Source organism: Camelus bactrianus, chromosome 2 (assembly GCF_048773025.1).
Source record: "Camelus bactrianus isolate YW-2024 breed Bactrian camel chromosome 2, ASM4877302v1, whole genome shotgun sequence".
Lineage (NCBI taxonomy): Eukaryota > Metazoa > Chordata > Mammalia > Artiodactyla > Camelidae > Camelus > Camelus bactrianus.
The window spans coordinates 100,865,905-100,875,691 of NC_133540.1; the positions used below are offsets into that span (position 1 = coordinate 100,865,905).

General features: G+C 41.9%; 1 protein-coding gene across 8 annotated transcripts in view; it reads right to left on the reverse strand.

Moving 5' to 3' along the window:
* Positions 1-9,787, reverse strand: part of SPATA18 (spermatogenesis associated 18) — a 43,891-nt gene that overhangs the window by 25,715 nt on the left and 8,389 nt on the right. The window lies entirely within an intron of this gene.

Consider the following 9,787-nt stretch of genomic DNA (forward strand, 5'->3'; position numbering starts at 1 on the left):
GAGTGGACCAGATAGTTAGGATTGGAGAGCGAGTCTGGTGAGGAGATAGGAAGGTGTAACGTCTGGCTGAGGGATGCTACGAGCTGTGGAGATGACAAGGGTCCCCTAAAAATCCTCCACAGCCCCCAAATCACATCTGTGTCAGCCAAGGTCCCCTGGATTCTAGCATTATCTGCGGAGAAAGTTAGGAGGTTTGGAAACAGGAAAGAGGTGTAAGAGGTGGGATACTGTTTTCAGATAGTTTAAGGGGTTCAAAGGACCTCCAGATAAAGACGTCCAGTGATAGTTCCTAACCATTATTGAACATGTACTCTATCCCAGCCAGGCACTGTGCTAACAGTTTTAAATACATGTTTAAACGTTTCATTTAATCATCAAAACAGCCCTCCAAACTGGATACCATCCATCATCTTGAATTCACCAGCGAGGAAAAAATATCTTAAGTAATTTGGAAGAGATAATGGTCAGGCTGGAAACTCAAACCATTCCCGTTGCTTCTGGCACTGGAGCCAAACTCTCAAACATGCTTTTTTACCGAAAGTAGTTGGAAAGTAACCTGGATCTCAGAAGAGAGATGGGGATTGGGGATGCAGCTTTGGAAGCCTCCAGTAGAGGGAGCGTGGAAGCCAGGTGCACAGATGAGCGGCGAGGGGACTAAGGGCAGGACAGAGGGTAATTTTGCTATTTCAGAAGTGGGCTGAGGAAGAAGGGCCAGTGAACAAAAAACAAAACAAGAATAGTGAGCAACAAGAGGGACAGCCAAGAAGAAAGATGAATTACCAAGAAGCCAAAGAAGGAGATGAGTTATTCTCTGCTTTACCTGTGTATCTATGCTCTCAGCAAATCTTTATGGAGGGAGCTACTGGGTGCTGGATGCTGGGATGCAAGACAGTCTCTTGCCTTGAGGAATTTTTATTTATTTTTTTAATTGAAGTATAGTTGATTTACAATGTTGTGTTAGTTTCTGGTGTGCAGCAGAGTGATTCAGTTATACATTTATATATATTCTTTTTCATTATAGGTTATTACAAAATATTGAATACAGTTCCCTGCACTATATTGTAGAACACTGTTGTTTATTTATTTAAATACAGTAGTTAATATCTGCAAATCCAAAACTCCTAACTTATCCCTCCCCCACCTTCCCACTTTGGTAATCATAAGAGTTTTTTTCCATCTGTGAATCTGTTTCTGTTTTGTAAATAAGTCCGTTTGTGTCATTTTTTTAGATTCCACATATACGTCCTATCATATGGTATTTGTCTTTCTCTGACTTCACTTGCCCCCAAGGAATTTATAATCTAAGATAAACATGTAAATGAATGCAAAACCAAGTATCACTTGCTATAAGAAAGGTAGTTCCAGAATTCAGAGGTGAGGCTCAAAGGAGGAAGTGGTAGGAAACCAAGAAGATTCAGGAAAGCCTTCGCCTGAGGGGTGTGTGGGCTCTCACTCTTAGAAATTCTAATTGCTCTATTGTGGGGTCTGGACATTAAAAAGCTTTCTAGATGATTTGTTACGTGTAACTAAGATCAAGAACCACAGCACTGATGGACAGTAAGATCAATTTAGTGAGTCTCACCCACCTACCCCTAAAAAAAAAAAAAGAATGAAAAAGAAAATAGTACATCACAATTATGAAAGATAAGAATTATTTGTGAAAACTTTGTTTCAGTTATCTAAGTATAAGGGCATATATGTGCTATGTTGTGAAGTAAAATGCATTAACTTCTGTGGGTAAGTTTCAGAAACACTGTCTCAGAGGCTTTGCCCGGGTTGAGAATCACTGGTGTGAGCAGTGAGGAGCCACAGAAATGGTCCCACAAACAGCTGTACAAAAATTGGATCAGAGTGGGGCGTGGAGGAAGGCAGGAAGTCAATAGTAATACGCCACGTTGCAGGTGTGGAACTTCAACAAGCAAACTTCAAACTCATTCTAGTGGCTTCATGTAGATTAGAAAAGTAGAGGTAACAGAAGAAAGTAGAATATTCCAGCCTATAACCACCAGCATTATTAACAGTAAAAAAAAAAAAAGTATTCTTTTGAAGCTGCCAACCCCTATGCAAGAGATGGGCTACCAGCCTCCTTTTGTAACCGCGATGGCTGTGAAAATCCTGTGAGTTGTTAGGGACAGAATTCTTGCACAGCCTGCAGCTGCTGCACCTGGACCTCTTCTCCCTGCAGCTGCAGACATCACTGCAACAAAGTTCACTTGAGATCTGCCCTAAACATATGCCAGAAGCAGGTTTTCCCACATATGCAAGAAATGATTGGCTTTTGTATAAGAGCAATAGCAGCTAAAGGGGAAAGGTGGGAGAGAGTTGACAGATCTTTAAAAGGTAGAATCCTCAGGGCTTGATGAACTCATTTTCAAGGTGTGATGGATAGGAAGGGCGCCCAGGGTTCCCAACTTGGGCCACAGGGGAGATTGTGATGTCATTGCCCAGTTAGAGGTCACAAGAGGAGGACCAGCAAGACTGGAAGCAGGATAACTAGTCCTGTCTGGTTTGTGTTGGGTCAGAGGATGTGGACATTCACATGGAGCTGTCTGGAGCTAATAGGTGGCCATCCAGGTCAGAAGCACTGGAGAAATGCCCAAGCTGGAGATAGATTTGGGAGTCACCAGCATCTGGGAAGTAGCTAAAGCCATCAAATTGGATAAGATGTGTCAAATGCTGCAGAGAAATCAAGGAGATAAGGACTATGAAAACAAAAGATTGGATTTGACTGACCACCAGGTGGCCTCTAGTGACCACTGTGAGAGCAGTTATAGCAGAATGATGTGGGGGCGGGGCGAGGGGTGTGGTACTTGATGTTGTTCCAAATTGTTCAGGTTGAGGAACAAACAAGAGTTAAAGACACAGATGTGGGGGAGGGTATAGCTCAAATGGTTGAGCACATGCTTAACATGCACGAGGCCCTGGGTTCAATCCCCAGTACCTCCATTTAAAAAAAAAAAAATAGTAATAATAATTAAATAAATAAACCTAATTACCTCCCCATCCCCTGCAAAAAAAAAAAAAAAAAATGCAAAGGTAATGAACCCAAACCAAGGTTCCTAATTTCCAAGGTCCTTCACAATGTACCTCCCCACAACTTATGCAGCCTTCCTTCCTCCTTCCTTCCTCCAGCAGCTCTCTCCATGCCAGCCATCTTTGTCATTGCACGTTACGTGTACGCCAGTTCAACCACCAATCTGCCGATCCCTTCCACTTCCTTTACTTCTGAGCAACCCCTTGACCTTATTAACATCTCCTCTCATGAGAGCCTGATCATCCCAATGGTTCTCTCCTACCTACTGTTCTATTCCTAACTTGAATCACCCCTACAACATGAAAAGGAGAGAAAGAATTTTTCATCACAAAATTAATAAAGCTTACCACTAAATATTTTTAATCAACTTGCCAACTTCACTTTGAAAAGCTATTCAGATCTATCAATTTCAGTACAAAATAGTTATTTCCACTTTAAGAAACTTTGATCTTTTACACACAAAATATGCTTCATCTAATCTAGATAAGAATTAAATCGTGCAAAAGGATTTACCACAATATGCCTTTAAAATATGAACACTGCTGCCACATTAAATGATTTGCCTGGCATTTTTATTTTTTAATACTTTTCTTTTTTAAAAAGACTCATTTTACATACAACAAGAATACCATTTCCAAATCTGTCAAGTAAATGAGCAAGAAGAAGAGATGATCAACAGGAAATATGTGGAGTCGAGTCTGAGGGGAAGCATTTGCAAGTCCTTACAGCTGATCATGGAAAGTCACACGTGGAAAACAAAGCCCTAATTTCTACCTACTTTCCTCCCTACCCTGCTATCCAGGGTGTGTATCTGGCAGGGTTGGGGAAGGATGGCCGGAAATGGACACTGCAAATAAATGGAATTTCCTTACACCTTCCCTTCCTCTGTAGGGAATAAGAGACAGGACTTGACAAGCAAAAGACCTTGTTTCAAATCCAAGTTCCACTTTTTCTTTTCTTTTTCGTATATATACATTTTTTATTGAAGTATAGTCAGTTTACAATGTTGTGTCAATTTCTGGCGTACAGCACAATGCTTCAGTCATACATGAACATACATATATTCGTTTTCATATTCTTTTTCACCGTAAGGTACTACAGTGACAATGAGTGTGTATATGTCCATGAATGACTGAAAAATTGTGCTGAACACTGGAATTTGACACAACATTGTAAAATGATTATAAATCAATAAAAAATGTTAAAAAAAAAATAAGGTACTACAAGATATTGAATATAGTTCCCTGTGCTATACAGTATGAACTTATTGTTTATTTATTATATACATATTAGTTAGTATCTGCAAATCTCAAACTCCCAATTTATCCCTTCCCTCCCCCTTCCCCAAAGTTCTACCTTTTCTAGTGTAGTGACTTTAGGCAGGCAAGCTGCACTCCTGGGATTTGGTTTTCTCATCTATAAAATGTAGAAAATAAAACCATAGGTTCTTATAGAGTTTAAAGGCAATAATGCATGAAGAATGCTTTGAAGGCTTTCAAGGGCTGTTTAAACACTGTTATAGGGGATAAAGTAATACAAACTACTATGTATAAAATAAATAAGCTACAAGGCTATATTGTACAGCACAGGGAGTATAGCTTTTTATAGCCATAGTATTTTATAGCTATAAATGGAGTGCAATCTTTAAAAATTGTGAATCACTATGTTGTACACTTGAAACTTACACAATAATGTACATCAACCATACCTCAAAATGTTTTTAAATAAAGTACTCTGCAACGTAAAAAAAAATAAAATAAAATAAGTGGTGGTTAGAACAGGCTACAACTGCTCCCCTAGGGAAGTGCAGTCCCCTATGTGGGCAGCCTTTCAGGCAGCATTGTTCCCGAAATCAACCCTCTGTTCCACATCATCACCTTGCCACACACCACTGCCTCCACAACAAGTTTTTAAACTGAAATCCTGAATTTTAGATACAAGAAAAATTAGGCTTATATATATCTCCACAATTTAGGAAAAGCTCCTATTTAAGTTTCTCCATTGGATTTGAGTGTCTTGAACCATAGTTAACATCCCTATTGGACTTCTTTTGATACTTCTTGAATATCAAACAATGATGACGTTTACATGAACCAGTTAGTCCAAGACGAAAATAAGGAAAAATCAAATTTAAAGTTGATCGCCTCTCTGTTAAAAAGAAAATAATATTCCTTAACCATCTGTCAACTTTTTTTTGTAACCATGGATTCATCATTATTAACAGTGGCAGAGTAGTAGCATGAATTAAATATTCCATGTGCTTTTCTACATTTCTCAGACTCCCTTACAATTAGATGGGAGCCACTAATTCTGACCAAGGGACGATGAGTGCCAGGGATGTGTGTTATGTAAGAGCAGGGCAAGTTCTTTGCTCCCTCTCTTCTGCAGAATCCTTGAGGTCCTGCTGCATCTGACGGGATGCCTGACACTGAGCCAGTGATGGGCGGGAACTGCCATCAGACTTTGCCCAAATGAGAAATAAACCTCTGTTATGTTGAGACACTAAGGTTTGGCATTTATTCATTACTGGCTAATAAAGAGATAAAGGTCCTAAAGGGAATAAAAATATTCTCTATAAGTTCACTAATTAAACCGATTCCCCAAGAATACAGAAGAGGGAGGAGTGAAGGAGAGCAGAGTCTGTTTGAAGTCACTGTAGCAATGGCAACAGCATTTTGTACACCTTGACATAAAGGTAGCCTCTATTTCTACCACAAAGCTTATTCTAAAACAGAGGGGACAACTCTTTAAAAGCTCCTTTTATGTGCTGATATTTAATATGCTGTTTTCACTCGTTAGTACCGATTTCTATAGCGCGAGAGGAGAGTAATTCAAGAGGCAGCATTACCAGCCTGCCCTGCCATCCCCACTCATATATCAAATAATTAGAAATTTCCAGAGTGTAATGTCTTGATGTCTATTATCTTACTTTAAGAAATGTGGTTTGTCTTATCTTAGGGATGGGGTTATTGAGGATATAGTAAGCTCTTACCCTTTGTACACAGAATACATTTTTTAAAGTAATAAGTCTTGGAGCATCTGACCAAAATCAAGTCCCCAGTGCCCAGAAGTCTGAGTAGAAACAAAAGCATGTCAGAGAGAGGACAGTTTCAGCCCAGAGTTGGCCTTCTTCAGGTACTGCTAACATCTTAAGGAGGTTAATTTCTCTTCTCATCTTGGCATCTCTCCAGAGTAATTAGATTCTGCATAGGTGGTTATTTGGCTCTTTGACAGAATTGATCAATAAAACCACACTGATGTTACTTGATAAATTGGGGGCATTTGGAGTAGCATACTCTTACATAAACCTTAAGGACCATCCTGGGACCGCTCGACCTTGTTTACTCAAAGCCTCAGAGTAGTTTACAAGATGCCGATCTGTATTATCTCTTGCCTAAAGTATCCCCCAGCCCTCTCTGTTCTGCTAGGGTTTCCAACTTCCCCATCATGCAACAGCTAGAGCAAACTTTCCTGAATACAATCCAAACCTATTTTCTCCCTGCATAATGCTTTTAGCTTCTCCCCATTGCCTCAGGGTAAAGTCTAAACTCCTTAACACACCAGCCAAGCCCCCCATCCTCTGGTCCCCACCACCCTACCTCCTTGGCCTCATCTCACATCCACTCCCTGCCTGGAAGTAGTCACAGGCTCCCCAAATATGCTAGCTTTTTCCTCCTCCTTGCTTTTTGCACATGCTGTTTCCTCCATCCTTCATCCTCCTCTCTAACTGGAAGTCCATCATTAAGATGCAGCTCCATCATTAAGATGCAGCTGGCAGGGGAAGGGTACAGCTCATGTTTAGCATGTTTAGCATGCAGGAGGTCCTGGGTTCAATCCCCAGTACTTCCATTAAGACATAAGTAAATAAATAAATAAACAAACAAACAAACCTAATTACCTCTCCCCCTGCCTCAAATAAGGGGTGAGGGCAGGAGATTACAACTGTAAACAGAACACTGTCTCCTGAGAAGGTGACACTGAAGCAAAGACTTGAAGGAGGTAAAGAAGCAAGGATGTCGATATCTTGCTGAAATATCAGTGCATGAAAAGCTTTCCAGGCAAAGGGAACAGCAAGAACAAAATGTCCTGAAGCTAGAGCATGGCTGGTGTGTTCTAGAACTGCTCCAGCCAATACAGTCACCACTGGCCATATGTGACTATTTGAATTTAGATTAGACTTAGATGAAGTTAAAAACTCAGTTCCTCAGTTTGCGCTTGCCACATTTCAAGTGCCGAATAGCCACCATATTGGACAGTGCAAATATAGCATACAGATATACAGATAGAACATGTTAGTCACCATGGAAAGTTCCATTGGACAGCTTTGCTCTAGAAGGAACAAGGTGGCCAGTATTGCTGAAGTGGTTGAGCAAGGGAGAAAATAATAGATGAGGTCACATAGTTTAAAGGAGAACAATTGTGTTTGATGGCCATTGTAGGAACGTTTATTCTGAGAGAGGAAGTTTGGAGAGTTTTGCCAGAGTAACTCAATCTGACTTGACATTCAGAAGAATCACTTTGGGTTATCATTTTTTAAATAATCCAAATGAAAGATGACCAAAGGTGGACAGTATGGCAGCAGTGGGGGTGGTGAAAAGTGCTCAGGTTTAGCATGAATTTAGAAGCTGGTATCAACAGATTATGCTGGTGAGAAGGAGGTAGAATATGTCATGATAAAGACTACTTAGTCTTGGGGCATGGGAGAGGGTAAGGTTGGTTTTAGACTGATCTGACTTTGAGATGACAATAGCACAACTGAAAATATCCTGGCAACTGCAGAAGTGAGCACTCAGATGAGAACAGGACCTGATTATAGATATGAAATTCATCAGCATAGGAGTAAGAGATGAAGCAGGCATGAAGGTGGAAGAGATTTCTAAAGTCTGGCTCTTGAAGAATAGCTACAAGTGGTGGGTGGGGAGAGTGGGAAGGCAAGGAGACGAATTATTAGAGCCTTAGAAGAACAGGGATGTCAAAAGTCAAATGCCAGAGTCAAAGAGAAATGATGGTGCCCAGGGAATGGCCACAGACTCTGGAACGGCATTGGTCTCTAAGCGTGCAGTCTCTATTATGCGCACGTGTCTGTGTGTATGTGTGTATGTGAGTGAAGAATCTAGATTGAAATGGTTCAGTGGGATGCACCATTGTTAGTGAGATGGGAAAGTACAATAAACTTTGGCATTTCTTAGGACTTACTGGTAGTTTCTAAAACAATCATTTAATTTGGTCCAGCCGCTGTTAGTGTCATTTGTGTTAAATGTTGTCTTCTGACAAACTGAATATACTTTGTAACATTTCAAGTGTATTTAGGCCACAGGGCAAGAAAAAACAAATTTTTTTGGTAAGAAGTAGTTTTAAGAAGGCTAAATACATGTATTAGGATTTGTTATCCTCAACCTTCTGGGACTAAGTAACAAGCAGGCACTTCTGAAGGTGGGGACGGGGAACCCAAGGCTTTGTGCTAGAGGTGAATTTTAATTTTTCTGCAATCTCGATGGAGAAGAAATAGTCAGTGCTGGTTCTTTAAACGTGGGGAAAGGGGGTAAACACAAGGAAGTAAGGCTAAGTAGAAAACTCTAGCTGTGTTTTGAGCTCCCCTTCTTCCAGGATCCCTGATTAGAAGGGTAATGGGAAAGCCCAGGGACTCATAACAGAAGCCAGCTGCATTTTTCCTGGTAGTATTTCAGAAACAAGCTTATCTAGACTGAAAAAAAAAAAAAAAAACAAAAAACCTGACATCCAAAAAGGAACTTTACATATCATCTAATTCCAGCCTCTCCCATTTAGTAGAGGAGGTACTGAAACTCAGAGAGGTTAATAAATTGCCCAAAATGATTCAGCTTGCTTCTGTGCAGAGCCAGGCCTGGAAGTTAGCGGGGCTGTCTCCGGTTCCCAGCTCTTTCTGCCTCCCTGTTCTGCTTGCTGTATAACAATAGGACTCTCCTTTTTAAGATGGGCCAACCAACCGAACGTAAAGCAAATTCAGCACTGGAGTTCTACCTTCTGGGTGGGGGAGATTAAGAGGAACGGAAGTAGGGGTGGAGATTAGTGAGATTCGAAGAACGCTTCTGGGTTTGATGACAGAATATTGGTTTACGAGTGCCTGGGCAACAGGCCTTCTGCAGTCTGCCCGGGTACTGAAGCTGCTCTTTACCTGCCGTGCTGACCAGCACGCAAATGAGACCCTGCAGCGTTGACAAGTGTCCATTTCATTGACTTCTGGGTAATATAACTCCTGAGTGTATTTTTATAAAACTCCAGTCTGATATAACCACTAGTTATCCTCAGAGTAGAAGACTCGTGGAAAGGCAGTAGGAAGGGTGTAGTTTAAAAAAAAAAAATTCGAGTCAGGGGAATGGCGGTGAATTGTGCTGGCGGAGGGGATTGGAAGGGAGACAGGCTGGCTTGACCAGACCCGGGCGGCTCGCTGGGTTTCCCGTTGCCAGGGCGGCCAGCGTCCTTGGCTACCGATGGATGGAAGGCGCTGTCGGTTCCTCGACTCCCAGACCCCAGCTCCGCCCGCCGCGCCACCCCGGAGCCGCCTCTGGCCTCCCGGGTGAAAGGGGAGCCCGCCCGCAGGCGTCCTTCCTTCCTTCCCCGCGACCCCGGCCCGAGGCTGAGTACCAGTCAGGAATCACAACCAAGGGACTCTGCAGAGGGGTCACCCCGAGAGCGGCCCTAAGAACCCCCTTCGAGGGCTGTGCCAGGAACTAGACGGAGGGCGAGCCCCGGGGGTCTCCCACCCTGACTCAC